The sequence below is a fragment of the Crotalus tigris genome, unplaced genomic scaffold (assembly GCF_016545835.1).
Source record: "Crotalus tigris isolate CLP2741 ecotype Arizona unplaced genomic scaffold, ASM1654583v1 scf7180000018690.2240587, whole genome shotgun sequence".
Classification (NCBI taxonomy): domain Eukaryota; kingdom Metazoa; phylum Chordata; class Lepidosauria; order Squamata; family Viperidae; genus Crotalus; species Crotalus tigris.
Genome location: NW_024097149.1, coordinates 522,111 through 537,801, shown reverse-complemented (window position 1 = coordinate 537,801; position 15,691 = coordinate 522,111).

Below are 15,691 nucleotides of genomic sequence, written 5' to 3'. Positions count from 1 at the left end.
AATTTACAGAAGAGGAATGGTTATTTATCCAGCTTCCCTTCCTATAGAGCCCAGCCCAGCCTCTGGACCGAACAGAGAGCACTTTCTTAGCAGTCCAGGAAGAAATCAGAGAAAGAGCAATTGCTTTCTTCACACTTGAAATATGAAGATGGAAACTCAGTCTTTCCAGTAATGTAGAAATTAACTATTTTGCACCTGTTTCCCCCATCTGCCTGGTAACAGGTATACGTTGGCATTCCTTTGGAGACTACAGGTAGTCCTCAACTAACAGCCATTCATTTAAGGACCATTTAAAGTTACAAAGGCACTGAAAAAAGTGAGTTTTGAACATTTTTCATTAATAATAATAATAATAATAATAATAATAATAATAATAATAATAATAAAGTTGGAAAGGACCTTGGAGGTCACCTAGTCCAACCCCTTGCTCAGGCAGGAAACCTTACACCATTTCGGACAAATGGCTGTCCAGTCTGTTCTTAAAAATTTCCAGTGTTGGCGCATTCACTGCTTCTGGAGGCAGGTTGTTCCACTGGTTAATTGTTCTCACTGTCAGGAAGTTTCTCCTTAGTTCTAGGTTGCTTTTCTCCTTGATTAGTTTCCACCCATTGCTTCTTGTCCTGCCTTCAGGTCCCTTGGAAAATAGCTTGACTCCCTCTTCTTTGTGGCAGCCCCTGAGATATTGGAACACTGCTATCATGTCCCCCCTCGTCCTTCTCTTCGTTAAACTAGACATACCCAATTCCAGCAACTGTTCCTCATGTGTTTTAGCCTCCAGTACCCTAATCATCTTTGTTGCTCTTCTCTGTACTCTTTCTAGCATCTCAACATCTTTTTTACATCATGGTGACCAAAACTGGATGCAGTATTCCAAATGTGGCCTTAGGATCACCTGTGGTCATGTGATCAAAATTCCAATGCTTGGCAACTGGCCAGTATAGATGACGGTTGCAGTGCCCTGAGGTCATGTCATCCCCTTTTGTGACCTTTTGACAAGCAAAGTCAAGGGAGAAGCCACGTGCGTTTAACAACCATGTTAATCACTTCACAACAGCAGTGATTCACTTCAGAATGTTGGCAAGCAAGGTTATAAAAGGGGGCAAAACTTGCTTAACAACGGCCTTACTTAGCAGTGGAAATTTGGGACTCAATTGTGGTCATAAGTCAAGAACTACATGTTAACGCCCCTCTGTCTCTTTCTCTCCATCCCTTTCTCATCCCTTTTTCTGGTTCTGGATAGAAAAGAAAATCAGAATCTGACTTAAAAGTGAGTTTTGCTAATCAAATCAAAAAGCATATGGAATTAGGGGAAGGCTGGAATAGAATCCTTTTTAAATTTTTATTACAAGCCTTCCAGCATTTCTAAAGTAATTATGCATCACGCATGAGATTCTTATAGGGGTTAAATGCCAATAATGTAAGAGAGATATTTAATATACAAGGAGGGAGAATAAATGCAAATTAGTTGAGACTGCATATCTGATCCATCATGTTCCAAAAATTATGGCGATTTTTAATTTTTCCCAGGTTTCTGGCAAATAGTCTCTTCAGGCCCTCAAAGGCTTTCAATACATCCAGAGATCATGTAAAGAAGGAACTTATATTGCAGATAGTCCGTGACTTACGACCATTGCAAATTTATGTTGCTAAGTGAGACATTCATTAAGTGAGTTTTGCCCCATTTTATAACCTTTCTTGCCACAGTTGCTAAGTGAATCATTGCAGTGGTTAAGTTACTAACATGGTTGTTAAGTGAATATGGCTTCCCCCATTGACTTTTCTTGTCAGAAGTCACAAAAGGTAATGACTTGACTCCGGGATACTGCAACTGTCATGAAAATGAACCAGGTGCCAAGCATCCAAAATTTTGATCACGTGACCACGGGGATTCTGCAATGATCGTAAGGGTGTAAAATGGTCATAAATCATTTTTTTCAGTGCCATTGTAACTTTGAACGGTCACTAAACGAACTGTTGTAAGTGGAGGATTACCTATATAATATTATCAAATATATTTTAATTCTTTTTTGTAAAATTGAGGACCTCCTGTAAAAAAAAAAGATGAGATGAGACAAGACAAGACAAGACAAGACAAGATAAGATAAGATTATAGGATAAGATTATAAGTGTTCCAGAATAATTCGCCAACATGTTGGAAATGTAAAAAAGTACATGGAACATATTATCATCTATGGTGGACATGCCCGGTTGCAAAAAAATATTGGTCTACAATAAGAAAATAGATCCAAGAAATAATAGCCCAACCTGTAGACTGGAAATCAGAGATCTTTTTGTTGGGTATTTTAAATAGAAAATATAGTAAAGAAATATGGTACTTAATTTTACATATAATAACGGCGGCAAGAATAGCATATGCACAGTGCTGGAAAAATGAGAATATACCATCAGAGGAAGAAGTAATAAGAAAAATCCTGGACTGTGCTGAGATGGACAAATTAACAAAAGAGATAAAAGAAAAGGAAGACACAGAGTATTATATAGTATGGAACAAGGTGTATGTCTGGTTGGAGACTAGAAATAATAGAGGAGAATAAATATGGAAAGGTCAAAAGTGAAAATATGTGTACAATAATGTATAATAATAATAATATGAGTTATTCTTAGTAAGAAGTAGAACATGAAGGAAGAAAAATGTAAATAAGAAATAATGGGGCTATAAGGACAAATATTTAAAGAAGAATAAGGGGGAAATGTAAAGATTAGATTACCATTACGTAATTGCTGTAAAAAAAAAGGAGGAGTATATATTGTGTGTGTATGTGTGTTATGTTATGTTTTGCTTTGTTCTGTTTTGTCTTGTTGGTTAAAAATAAAAATTAAAAAAAAAGATAAGATGATAAGATAACCTTTATTGTCATTTTTTTACTGCGGGCACAACAATATACATCAAAAATGAAATTTAGTTGCCCGCTCTCAAAGTGAAACACATACATGACACACACCTAAACATACTATGTACAACATATGTATAGACCCACACCCCTACATATACATAGCAAATAAATATTAAATACTGTCCATCTTGAATATAGAACGGAAAGAGGAAGCTTAAGAGTTCACAAGGTTAATATTTTATGGAATGAAATTATGGCTGAATCTGGATGTTCTGCTTCGTATACCACGAAGCCTCCTCCCAGAAGGTAACAAGGAAAACAGGTGGTGGAGAGGATGTGTAGTGTCCCAGACAATCTTGAGGACCCTGCTCAAGCAATGCTTCTGTGCTATGTCCTGGATGGGAGGGAGGGAACTGCCAATGATCTTTTCGGCTATTCTCACCACTCTCTGCGCCGCCTTCCTGTCTGAAGCAGGGATGTTTCCAAACCAGATTGTGATGCTGTATGACAGGATGCTCTCAATCGCCCCCCTGTAGAAAGTGGTAAGGACAGGAGAAGGAAAATGTGCTTTTCTCATGCATCGCAGAAAATGCAGGCACTGCTGTGCCCACTTCACCAGTTTCTCACTGTTGAGAACAGGGCTTCCATCAAATGAACATATTTTTGAGTCCTGTTTGTAGCTGTCCTTGCTTAGTTTGCCCAGTCCCTTGTCTATATTTTTATTTATTTGATTGTTTGTAATCTTCAGTTGGGCAAAGCAATACATCCCAGAACAATTATTGAATCAATAGGGCATGATTGGGCTAACATATAGAACGTGTCCCTGTAGAATTGAAATTTGGCATGGGCATGGCATTGGCATGGTTAGGGGCATCTCAATGCTGCTGCTCTGCTATGCTGCCATGGTCAGTCCCAGTCACAGCATTGCTCTTTCTAATGCTCCTTGCCAGCTCGCTACAAGGAAAGTCAGTGGGGAAGCCAGCGGGAAGTTGGACGTTGTTCCCACTGCTTTTTTTTCCTGCCTGAATTTACTCTGTTTCTCGTTTAGGCAAGGAAATAGCTCTGAAACACTGACCCAAATGGGATAGGGTTGTTTACAGATACATCTGTTTACACAACACACAATAATATTTTGATGCCTACAATGTGTATAAGTATTGCAAAAATGACTAGATAAAAAACAAACAAAAGGGAGCATAAAAATAAAGGTGTGAAGTCTGCAAGTGGCTTAGAAACCAATCTTACAAGTTGTCTCCGTGGAAGGAATGAGTTAACCAAATACCTCTTGGCTTAACAGGACTCAGCCCTGTTGTAATGAGAATAAAATGTAATTGGAACCTTTGGCTCCTGATAAAAAGAAATATAGCCTAAATTTTAATTAAATTGAGAAGTAGCTGGTTAATCAGGGAGAATACTAATGATCTGATTAAAAAGAATTGTACAGGAGAGGAGAGGGAAAACCTTGATTGGTGCCTGGGCAAAAGAGCAGGACATTCATGATGTGTGTATCTCTACTTGCAAGTGAAGAATTGCTGGTTGCAAGAGAAACATTTGCCAAAATCTAGACTCCCTGATTAGATTAAAGTAGGGCTGAGCAATCATTTGGAGAAGGAAAAGGGTGGGCAGGAAGGATAAATCTATGATCAAAGAAGAAATAATCAGAAAATAGTGTAATATAGATATGGAATGAGCAATACTATGGCCCTGGGGCTGTGATTTACTCCTCAATCTTTTATCCTTCCTTCCTTCCCCCCCTCCCTCCATTCCTTCTTCCCTCCCTCCTTCCCTCCCTCCTTCCTTCCTTTCTACCTTCCCTCCCTCCCTCCTTCCCTCCTTCCTTCCTCCCTCTCTCCCTCCCTCCCCAGAATCTCCTTCAAGCACAACTGCTGAATAGCAGTACATGATGGTTCTGTTTACACAATTGACTTACCCTATTGAGTTTTATTAATTCACTTTTAAACCAAAATAGAGAGGATTAAGACTTTAAAAAAAAAGTAAACACAAAACAGGTTTGATATGTTACAGAAAGGCTTCTCCCAGGTCTTGTCTTGACCTGATCAAGCACATCATTCAGACATAGTCCAAATTTGTAGCATAACACTTAAAATGAGTTTCAGAAAGAAAGAAAGAAAGAAACCTTCCAATGATTCTCCCCCAAATGTGAGGAGAGAGAGAAATCTTAGTTTTATTCATGAACATAACATCATAACATCACTACTCTGAGCTGCACGGGCTCCCAGCAAGCTTCTGGGTGCCATTCAAGATGCTGGTTATTATTTTTAAAGACCTACATGGCATAGGACTTGGTTTCTTGAAAGAACATCTGCACGTACTATATACTCCCATATAGTAACAGGTACCTTCTTTTAAGTTTTGTCATCTTATGGGACCTAGGAAGTTTTTCTTTTGTGTGGTGCCCTATACTCAAGAATGATCTTCTCCCTGATATACTGCAGGCCTCTGCTAGGGGTTTGACATGATATATGATTAAAGATGACATGATAACAGTCTTCCAATATTTGAGAGGCTGTTACGGCTGTTTTCCAAAGCACCTAAGAGCAGGACAAGAAGTAAGGAATGGAAGATTATTAAAGAAAGATGCAACCTAGAACGAAGGAGAAATTTCCTGAAAGTGAGAACAGTTAATCCTGTGGAAGGCTTGCATTCAGAAGTTATGAGTACTGCATCACTGGAGGTTTTTAAGAAGAGATTGAACATCTAATGGGATTTGAACCCTGGTCTTGTGTATCAAAGGAGGTTCTCTAACCACTACGCTATCTAGCCACTGTAATCCTCCATGTGTATATGTATGGTTCTATTTATACTACTCACTAGCCCTTTTATGACTTGTGGACTTCAACTCCCTGGCTGAGGAATTCTGGGAACTGAAGTCCACAAGTCATAAAAGGGCCAAGTTTGAAGACCCCTGATATACATATACATACACACAAATATAAACACACGCATCCAGTTGTGGCAACATTACAGACAAAGTAAAATCTCTTAAACCACCACTGCATTCTTCCCAAAGTTCCAGTTCCTTCTCATTTAACCATGAAGCAAAAAAAAAAAAAAAAATATCCATATAACCCTGAAAAATTTGCTTCTCAGAAAATCTGTACCTGTCTAAAGTCCTCAGTCTTTAAACAAGAAAATTGTATTAATTTCAGAGTAGTTACAACTATGACTCCATGACAAGGGAAGCTGTTGAGAAAAGCAGCTAATGGTGGGTGGGAGGTACTAAGAAAAGAGAAACGAAAACCATAATTGCAAACAATTCCTATGAGTAAAATCAAAAGATATCAAAGTGTATAATGAAATTTAGTGAAAAGCTGAAAATCAAAGAGGCATGTGTAGGAGATGAAAAGAGAATTGAGTCACCAAGGAAAAGTACATCTTTTACAAGAAATTATAGAGATAGTGTCAGCTACACCAATACTCAGAATGAGCTGAGGTTGTCCAAGAACAACAGAAAGTCTTCTTCAGATATATTGTATTCATTATAAAAGAAGAGGAAACCATACATTGACTGCTGAGGAAAGATAATTAAGGAACAACAAATGATAAAGAAAAGGTAGCACCACTGAACCACTATTTTGACTCAGTCTCCTGAGAGGAGATGCATTTGATTGTCCAGTTGTGAAGTTTTGGTTGAAGAAGCAGGAATCCAATTCAATTGTGATAGAACTTGCTACTCTTAAATGAGATAACATGTCCATGGCTGAAGGGATTGCATTTTGGGTACTGAAAGAGCTTGCTGGCGGTTTAGTCAAAACTCTTTGAGAAACTGCAGGAAAATAGATGATGCACCAATTGACTGAAGACAACACATTTCACTTCAATGTTCAAAAGGAAGAGAAAGGAATACTCAGGGAAGAGGCAGCGAGTTGTCAGACACTGATCCTTGAGAGGCTAATAATTTTTGAGCTGTAACTTGAATAACCATTTTTTTGTCAGTAATTTATCTTGAGGAATTAACCTCACTCCATTTTTGATGGGCTAACTTCCTTAGAGTGGTGAAAAAAACCACGAATACAATAAAACTTGACCTCAGCAAAGCATTTAACCAAGTTCCCCCATGACATTCTGATTACCAAGTTAGTTAAATTCAGACTGGATATCTTGACTGTTAAGTAGGCACGTATCTGGGGAAAAAATGTATTCCAAGAGAATTCATCGATAGATCTTTATAAAACTGCAGTAAGGGTCAAATTGAAAGCCACTACATTTAATTAAGGCCCTAGACATTTTTGCCATGTTTATTTGTTTGTTTTTCATATTTGTGAACCACTTAGAGAAACTTTAAAGTATAAACACTGTGCATAAAAATTAAAAGAAATAGAATTTAGAAAGAGGCACGGGTAATTAAACACTATTAAAATTAATTAAAAGGCAAAGAGAGGCCTCTCAGGGCACCACCAGCCCCATGTTGTTGTTGTTAATTGCGAAGTCGTGTCCGACCCATCGCGACCCCATGGACAACGTTCTTCCAGGTCTTCCTGTCCTCTACCATCTTCTGGAGTCCATTTAAGTTCTCACCTACTGCTTCAGTGACTCCATCCAGCCATCTCATTCTCTGTCGTCCCCTTCTTCTATTGCCCTCAATCTTTCCCAGCCTTAGGCCCTTTTCCAGTGAGTCCTTCCTTCTCATTAGGTGGCCAAAGTACTTGAGTTTCAACTTCAGGATCTGGCCTTCTAAAGAGCAGTCAGGGTTGATCTCTTCTAGGACTGACCGGTTTGAACGCCTTGCAGTCCAAGGGACTCGCAGGAGTCTTCTCCAGCACCTTAGTTCAAAGGTCTCAATTCTTTTGCGCTCAGCCTTTCTTATGGTCCAACTTTCACAGCCATACATTGCAACTGGGAAAACCATGGCCTGGACTATACGCACTTTTGTTGGCAGGGTGATGTCTCTGCTTTTTAGTATGCTGTCGAGATTTGCCATAGCTTTCCTCCCCATGAGCAAGCGTCTTTTAATTTCTTGGCTGCAGTCCCCATCTGAGGTGATCTTGGAGCCCAGAAAAATAAAATCGGTCACTACCTCCATTTCTTCCCCATCTATTTGCCAGGAATTGAGAGGGCCGGATGCCATGATTTTGGTTTTCTTAATGTTGAGTTTCAAGCCACTTTTGCACTCTCCTTCTTCACCCGCATCAAGAGGCTCTTTAGTTCCTCTTCACTTTCTGCCATTAGAGTGGTATCATCTGCATATCTTAGGTTGTTGATATTTCTCCTTGCAATCTTAATTCCAACTTTTGATTCATCTAGCTCTGCCTTTCTCATGATGTGCTCTGCATATAAGTTAAATAGACAGGGCGACAGTATACAGCCTTGCCGGACTCCTTTTCCAATTTTGAACCAATCAGTGGTTCCGTGTCCAGTTCTCACTGTTGCTTCTTGACCCGCATATAAGTTTCTCAAAAGACAAATGAGATGGTCTGGTACTCCCATCTCTTTAAGAACTTGCCACAATTTGTTGTGATCCACACAATCAAAGGCTTTTGCATAGTCAATGAAGCAGAAGTAGATGTTTTTCTGGAACTCCCTAGCTTTCTCCATGATCCAGTGTATGTTGGCAATTTGATCTCTAGTTCCTCTGCCTCTTCGAAATCCTCCTGTACTTCTGGTAGTTCTCTATCCAGATACTGCTGGAGTCTAGCTTGTAGGATTTTAAGCATAACTTTACTAGCATGTGAAATGAGTGCAATGGTGTGATAGTTTGAACATTCTTTGGCATTGCCTTTCTTTGGAATTGGAATGTAAACTGACCTTTTCCAATCCTGTGGCCCCTGTTGAGTTTTCCAAATTTGCTGGCAAATTGAGTGTAGCACTTTTACTGCATCGTCTTTTAAGATTTTGAATAGCTCAGCTGGAATACTGTCACCTCCACTCGCTTTGTTGTTGCTCAGATTTTCTAAGGCCCATTTCACTTCACATTCTAGGATGTCTGGTTCGAGGTCAGTGATCATCTCATTGTGGTTATCTGGGATGTTAAGCTCATTCTTGTATAGTTCTTCTGTGTAGTTTTGCCATCTCTTCTTAATCTCTTCTACCTCTGTTAGGTCTCTGCCATTTTGATCCTTTATCATGCCCATCTTTGCATGAAACGTTCCCTTCATATCTCAAATTTTCTTGAAGAGATCTCTGGTCCTCCCTATTCTGTTGTTTTCTTCTATTTCTTTGCACTGTTCATTTAAGAAGGCATTCTTATCTCTTCTAGCTATTCTCTGGAATTCTGCATTCAATTGGTTGTATCTTTCTCTTTCTCCTTTGCCTTTCGCTTCCCTTCTTTCCTCAGCTATTTGCAAAGCTTCCTCAGACAGCCATTTTGCTTTCTTGCATTTCTTTTTCTTTGTGATGGTTTTAGTTGCTACCTCTTGTACAATGTTGCGAACTTCCATCCATAGTTCTTAAGGCACTCTGTCTATCAGATCCAGTTCCTTAAATCTATTTGTCACCTCTACTGTATATTCATCAGGAATATGATTTAGTTCATACCTGAGTGGCCTAGTGCTTTTCCCTACTTTTTTCAATTTAAGCCTAAATTTTGCAACGAGAAGCTCATGATCTGAGCCACAGTCAGCTCCGGGTCTTGTTTTTACTGACTGTATAGAGCTTCTCCATCTTTGGCTGCAGAGCACATAGTCAATCTGATTTCTATGTTGACCGTCTTGTGATGTCCATGTGTAGAGCCGTCTCTTGGGTTGTTGGAAAAGAGTGTTTGTTATGACCATCGTATTCTCTTGACAAAATTCTATCAGCCTGTGCCCTGCTTCATTTTGTACTCCAAGGCCAAACCTGCCTGTTATTCCGGTTATCTTTTGGCTTCCTACCTTAGCATTCCAATCCCCCATGATGATAAGGACATCATTTTTTGGTGTTAATTCTATAAGGTGCTGTAGGGCTTCATAAAACTGGTTAATTTCATCCTCTTCAGCACCAGTGGTTGGAGCATAGATTTGGACTATGGTGATATTGAATGGTTTGCCTTGGATTCGAATTGAGATCATTCTGTCATTTTGGGGATTGTATCCCAGTATTGCTTTTCCTATTCTTTTATTGACTATGAAGGCTACTCCATTTCGTCTGAGGGATTCTTGCCCACAGTAGTATACCTGATGGTCATCTGAATTAAATTCACCCATTCCTGTCCATTTTAGTTTGCTGATTCCTAAGATGTCGATGTTCATTCTTGTCATCTCTTTTTTGACTATGTCTAGCTTGCCTTGATTCATGGATCTTACATTCCAGGTTCCTATGGAGAAAAAATCTTTACAGCATCGGACTTTCCTTTCACCACCAGATATATCCACAGCTGAGCGCCCTTTCGGCTTTGGCCCAGTCACTTCATTCTTTCTGGCGCTACTAGTACTAGCCTTCTGCTCTTCCCCAGTAGCATATTGGACACCTTCCGACCTGAGGGGCTCATCTTCCAGCGTCATATCTTTTTGCCTTTTAGTACTGTCCAGGGGGTTTTCATGGCAAAGATACTGGAGTGGTTTGCCATTTCCTTCTCCAGTGGATCACATTTTGTCAGAACTCTCTGCTATAACCTGTCCATCTTGGGTGGCCCTGCACGGCATAGCTTATAGCTTCATTGAGTTACGCAAGCCCCTTCGCCACGACAAGGCAGTAATCCATAAAGGGATTATGGATTACCAGCCCCATGGCCACAGGCTATTCTGAGCTGCCTGTGAAAGGCCAAACAGAGCCATGTTTTGACTTCTTTTCTGAAGGCCACAAGGGGGTGGGGCATCTTACCTCCAGGGGGAGAATATTCCACTGAGGGGGTGTCAATAGCAGAGAATGTAGTGGCATTCCTAGAGACTGTCAATTAGAGTTTTTTAACTGAGGAGGTTTGCAACATACCTTTCCTGCCTGACCAGGTGGAATGGACCATTGTAATGGGACAAAGACAGTTCCATAGGTAGCCTGGTCCTATGTTCACTAATGACTTGAATAAAGATGTAAAGATGGCACAAAACTGTAGATGGCACAAAACTGGATGGGAAAGGAAGGGTAATAGTGTACCCAGGAAGTAAGTATAAGTCTCATAAATAAATAAATAAATAAATAAATAAATAAATAAATAAGGAAGGAAATCAGCCAGAATGTTTTAATCTGAATTATTGAAAGAATTAAATTCATGGATCTAAATAGTTTCCTTCTAATTCTCTGGACACCATTATTTTCTATTTTTGCAGCAACTGGAATTTCTAGCCTAGTTAGTATGCCCTCAAGTCTTTATTTATTTATAATATGAAATATTATTGTTTCAAGTGTTTACAAGAAAAGAGGCAGAGTAGCAGTGGGTGTAGTAGTACAAATGAAAGTAAAATATGGGGTGTCTGCAAGTATGGTAAAAAAAAATTAAGATGGATAGTGAATCCTGGGTCATTTGTGCAATACACTTATAAAAAAAGATGAAACTTCATTCACATCATGATGGCACCATTTTGACTTTTGACCACGCCCTGTGGACATTCCTCAAAAGACATGAGCAAAATATAAAAACCAGGCATTTTTTGCTTAGACATTTGCTTAATGTACAACATTAACCGTCTGCTTGTCTAAATGTGAGCACCCACCCAGAAAGCTTGTGGAGAGAGTAGATTATAAACCTATGTAAATAAATCAAAGCAGACATAAAGGAGGCTGAAGGCCAAATTGGAAAAAGCATTTGCAAATTTTGTTGGAAAAAATGCAAAGAAGTAGACTTCAAAAGTTTAAGTAAACACTGAGCAATGCAATCCATTTAACCTGCTCATCCTCCACCCTGCCTAAAAATGACATTTCCTTTTGATTAAGTCACAGCCTGGAGCATTTTGGTGGCAAACTGCCAGCAGAAATCTTAAGGTAATCCTTACTATTTTAAAAGTGGAACAGTTTGTGTTCTCAGTCCAGGGCTCCTTTAACACAGCTGTAAGCATTTTGTCTTGCTTTACATTCAAAGACCTAGCAGATGCATTTGGACCATGTGCTAAGTTTGTTTAGGATTCACCATGGTTAGACTTGTGCCAATCCACCCTGTTGTGTTAGCTTGTGGAATCAGCTGTTGTGCACCCCAAGAAAATAAGTTAAGTCAAGCACTGAGGTTAGTACCTCACAGAAATGTTTCCAAGGAAGCACTTTGGACATCATTGCAAACATAGCACTTATCTGCCATTCTTAGATGGAGCCCAATCTTTTTCAGGTTTCCACGCTACTTTAAAAGGCCCATTCATTAAAGTGAGGGTGTTTATTAAAGCAGCAACACCTTTGTTTCTGAGCTCATGTGGAAGTCTGGAAAGACTCTAAGTCTTTCAAGGAACAACATAAAGGTGCCATGCTTGCTTAATAAAGGTAAAGGTACCAATAAAGGAGAATATCTGTAGCTCAGGATTGAAATGGATATCTCCACAAAGGAGAAAATTTGTAGCTCAGGGTTGAAATGAGGGCTCCTTGGCACTCTCTGAGCTTGCTTGTCTTCTTGCAGACCTTTTATTACCTGAACTTGATAACATCATCAGTGCTAGCACCAAGAACCACTCAAAGGTAAAGGTTTCCCTGCTCCGGTTGACTCTGACTCTAAGGAGTGGTGCTCATCTCCGTTTCTTAGCCTAAGGTAGGGGTAAGCAACCTCGGCTCTTTTATGACTCATGGACTTCAATTCCCAGAATTCCTGAGTCAGTTATGCTGACTCAGGAATTCTGGGAGTTGAAGTCCATGAGTCATAAAAGAGCCGAGGTTGCCTACTCCTGCCCTAGAGAGCCAGAATTGTCCGAAGACATTCCCATGGTCATGTGGCCAGCATGATTATATGCTGAAGCACATGGAATGCTGTTACTTTCCCACTGAAGTGGTACCTATTTATCTACCCACATTTGCATGCTTTCGAACTGCTAGGTTGACAGGAGCTGGGGCAGGTAATGTGAACGCACCCCATTATGCAGTGCTTGGGTCTCGAACTGGGCTGTGAACTTTCCAGCTGACAAGCTTAGCGTCTTTAACGCTGAGCCATTGCTCTCCTTGCTTGCTTGATGTCTGAAGCTTATACTGTTCTACTGTATTAAGGAGGTTGAATGAACACGGCTCTTTAGTTTTGAGCTAAGAGAAAATGACTGACCTAGTTATCCTGCAAACATCTGTGGCCTAGGATAAACTTGATCTCCGTCTTTTTGGCCCTGATTCAGCCCCCAAATTGGTAACTTTTATTCTGTAAAGCCATCTTATCCCTGAAGAAGGGAGGAAATGAGAAAAAATTGTGGGTTTATATGAAGGCAGCAATACGTTAAAGAGCCCTTGATACATTAGTACATTTGGTCCATTTTCTCCTGTCTGAAGTATCTCTTAATCATTCTGAATAGATTTACATTGTGTGATAACTTGAAATAATGATATGTCCTGTATGCTATTCTGAGGTTTTGGTTCAAGGTGAGACGTAACTATGATATATAAGAATAGGATTAGTGCAATACAGTGGCTTTAAATTAGGATAGTTCATAAGTTCAAATTTGAAATCCATCATAAAAGTTGGTGAGTGAGCTATGACTGATGACTTTGTCAGTCTAAACACAACGGGATACAATAAGATGGGGGAAAAGTAATATGGGGATTATCTCGATTTACTTAAAGGAACAATGATCATAATTAAACCATCATATATGAAATTGTGTGTCTTTTTAGACTTTTTGTTATTCTGTGCGATCAGAGACTAAGTGCTTAAAAATATGCTAGGAGCAACACTTGGCAAAATTATGGGCACCAATGTACCACTAAAATTTCTTGGCATCCAACCGCCTGACTTTAAATTTTATAAAAGTCTTTTAATTAAAAACTAAAAGAGGAAACCGTCATGTTGTAAACAAAATATGAGCCTCTAGATGAGGGTTATACCGGCTACATTATACAAATAGGTTAGCGAACACAGTGGATGATGTCAAGAGAAGAGTTTTAAGTAGCAAAGTTGGTATCTCAAGCAGCTGAAAGGTTTAATCTATTCTACTCATCAAACCTTCCCCAAAGACAATTTTTTTTAAAAAAAATGGCTGCATCCATTTCATGGACTTTTATGTGGGCCAGAAATAGACTACTGTTAGAACATATGTTTCCTCTGAGCTGCAAATTTTGCACCTAAATTCTACCTTCTTGCTTTTATGTATAAGAATATATCTTATACAATTACACAGCCTTAGTAAATAATAATCATTGGTGGCCCCAGTACAGTGATTAGAGCAGTAGTTTAATTTCTGCTCACACGCTTGGTGAATAAACTTCATTACAGTACTCAAAAAGCATTCTGGTTGCAGGATTAATTATGCCAGCTTTCCTTTAAATAAATTGGATGCTTCAGCCATTTTGTGAATAGGCAGTCTTCTTCAGCATCTATCCTTTTTTTGTGAAATGGTCCACTACACACTCTCCAACTTTGAAATGAGGCCTGGCTCAAAGATTTGCCTATGCAGGCTTTTTGTTTTCCCTATGTAGGAACTTCCAAATGTGGTAAGAGTCTACCATTTTGAATTCCAAGGTAATGTGTCAGCTACAATTCTGGCAATTGGTATCCCTACATTTAGAAGATTTGAGATTATGATGGCTGGCCTTGGACTTTGCAAATAATAGCAATAGCACTTAGACTCATATAACTCTCCATAATGCTTTGCAGCTCTCTCTGAGCAGTTTGCAGAGTTAGCATATCACACACACACACACCCCAACAATCTGGGTCCTCATTTCACCGACCTCGGAAAGTTAGAAGGCTAAGTCAACCTAGAGCCAGTCAGATCGAACTCCAGACTGTGAGCAGAATTTGCCTGCAATACTGCATTCTAACCAATGCGCCATCAAATAATCCAAATTTGTATGTGGTTTTATTGTTGGGATCCTCTTTAAATCAATGTTAATCCAGATCTTCATCTGATCAGAGTGACCTTTCAAATATAAAAAATACCCTTTAGGGAGATGGGAGACATTTGATGGTGATGATAAAACGTTGCATATCCATCCATTTCTCCATTCTCTTTGCAGGAAAGATGCAAACAAATATAACTGCCTGCATAATAATATCTAGTGTGCTAACCATAGAAATGAAAAGGAAGGCAAATGGCATATAGAAAAGTGAAGACTAAATTAGCTTTATAGAATGAGACAGAAAAGAGTATCTGTCAAGACAAGCAAACTGTGGAAATACTGTCCTCATTTCTTCTTGCGGGCTTTGAAATGTAAATAATTTAGCACACCACTTTGCAAAAGCAGATCTTGCTATTTTTGGTTTCTTCCAAACAAAGACAGCTGTATATTCCAAAGCACATAGCTCAGCATTACAGAGACAAACATCTAAGCACTGGAAAGCTCAGAATGGAACTGACTTACACAATAGGGCATTGTTTTGCAAAAGCTAATGGAAAGAATAGGTATCAAATTCAGGGAGTGTTTTTTTGGGAAAACATGACACACTTCCAAGTTGCCCAGTAGAAGTTCCAGTGTTGGGACTCACCCAAATTTAATTTGCTCATCAAAGAAAAGATCATTGAATCATTACAATGAATCTGCGACCTATTTTTATTTACAAGTACTGATCACATGAGTGAGTCCTTAACTCTTTCCTCAAAGATCTTGTTCCTTTTGTCACAGGTAGACTGAAAGCTTTTCTCCAAAGCACCCAAAGGCAGGACAAGAAGCAATGGATGGAGACTAACAAAGAGAGAACCAATAAGGAGAAATTACCTGACAGAATAATTAATCAGTGGAACGACTTGCTTCCAGAAGTTTTGGGTGCTCCAACACTGGAGATTGGATAACCACTTGTCTGAAATGGTACAGGGTTTTCTCCCTGAGCAGGGTGTTGGACTAGAAAACTT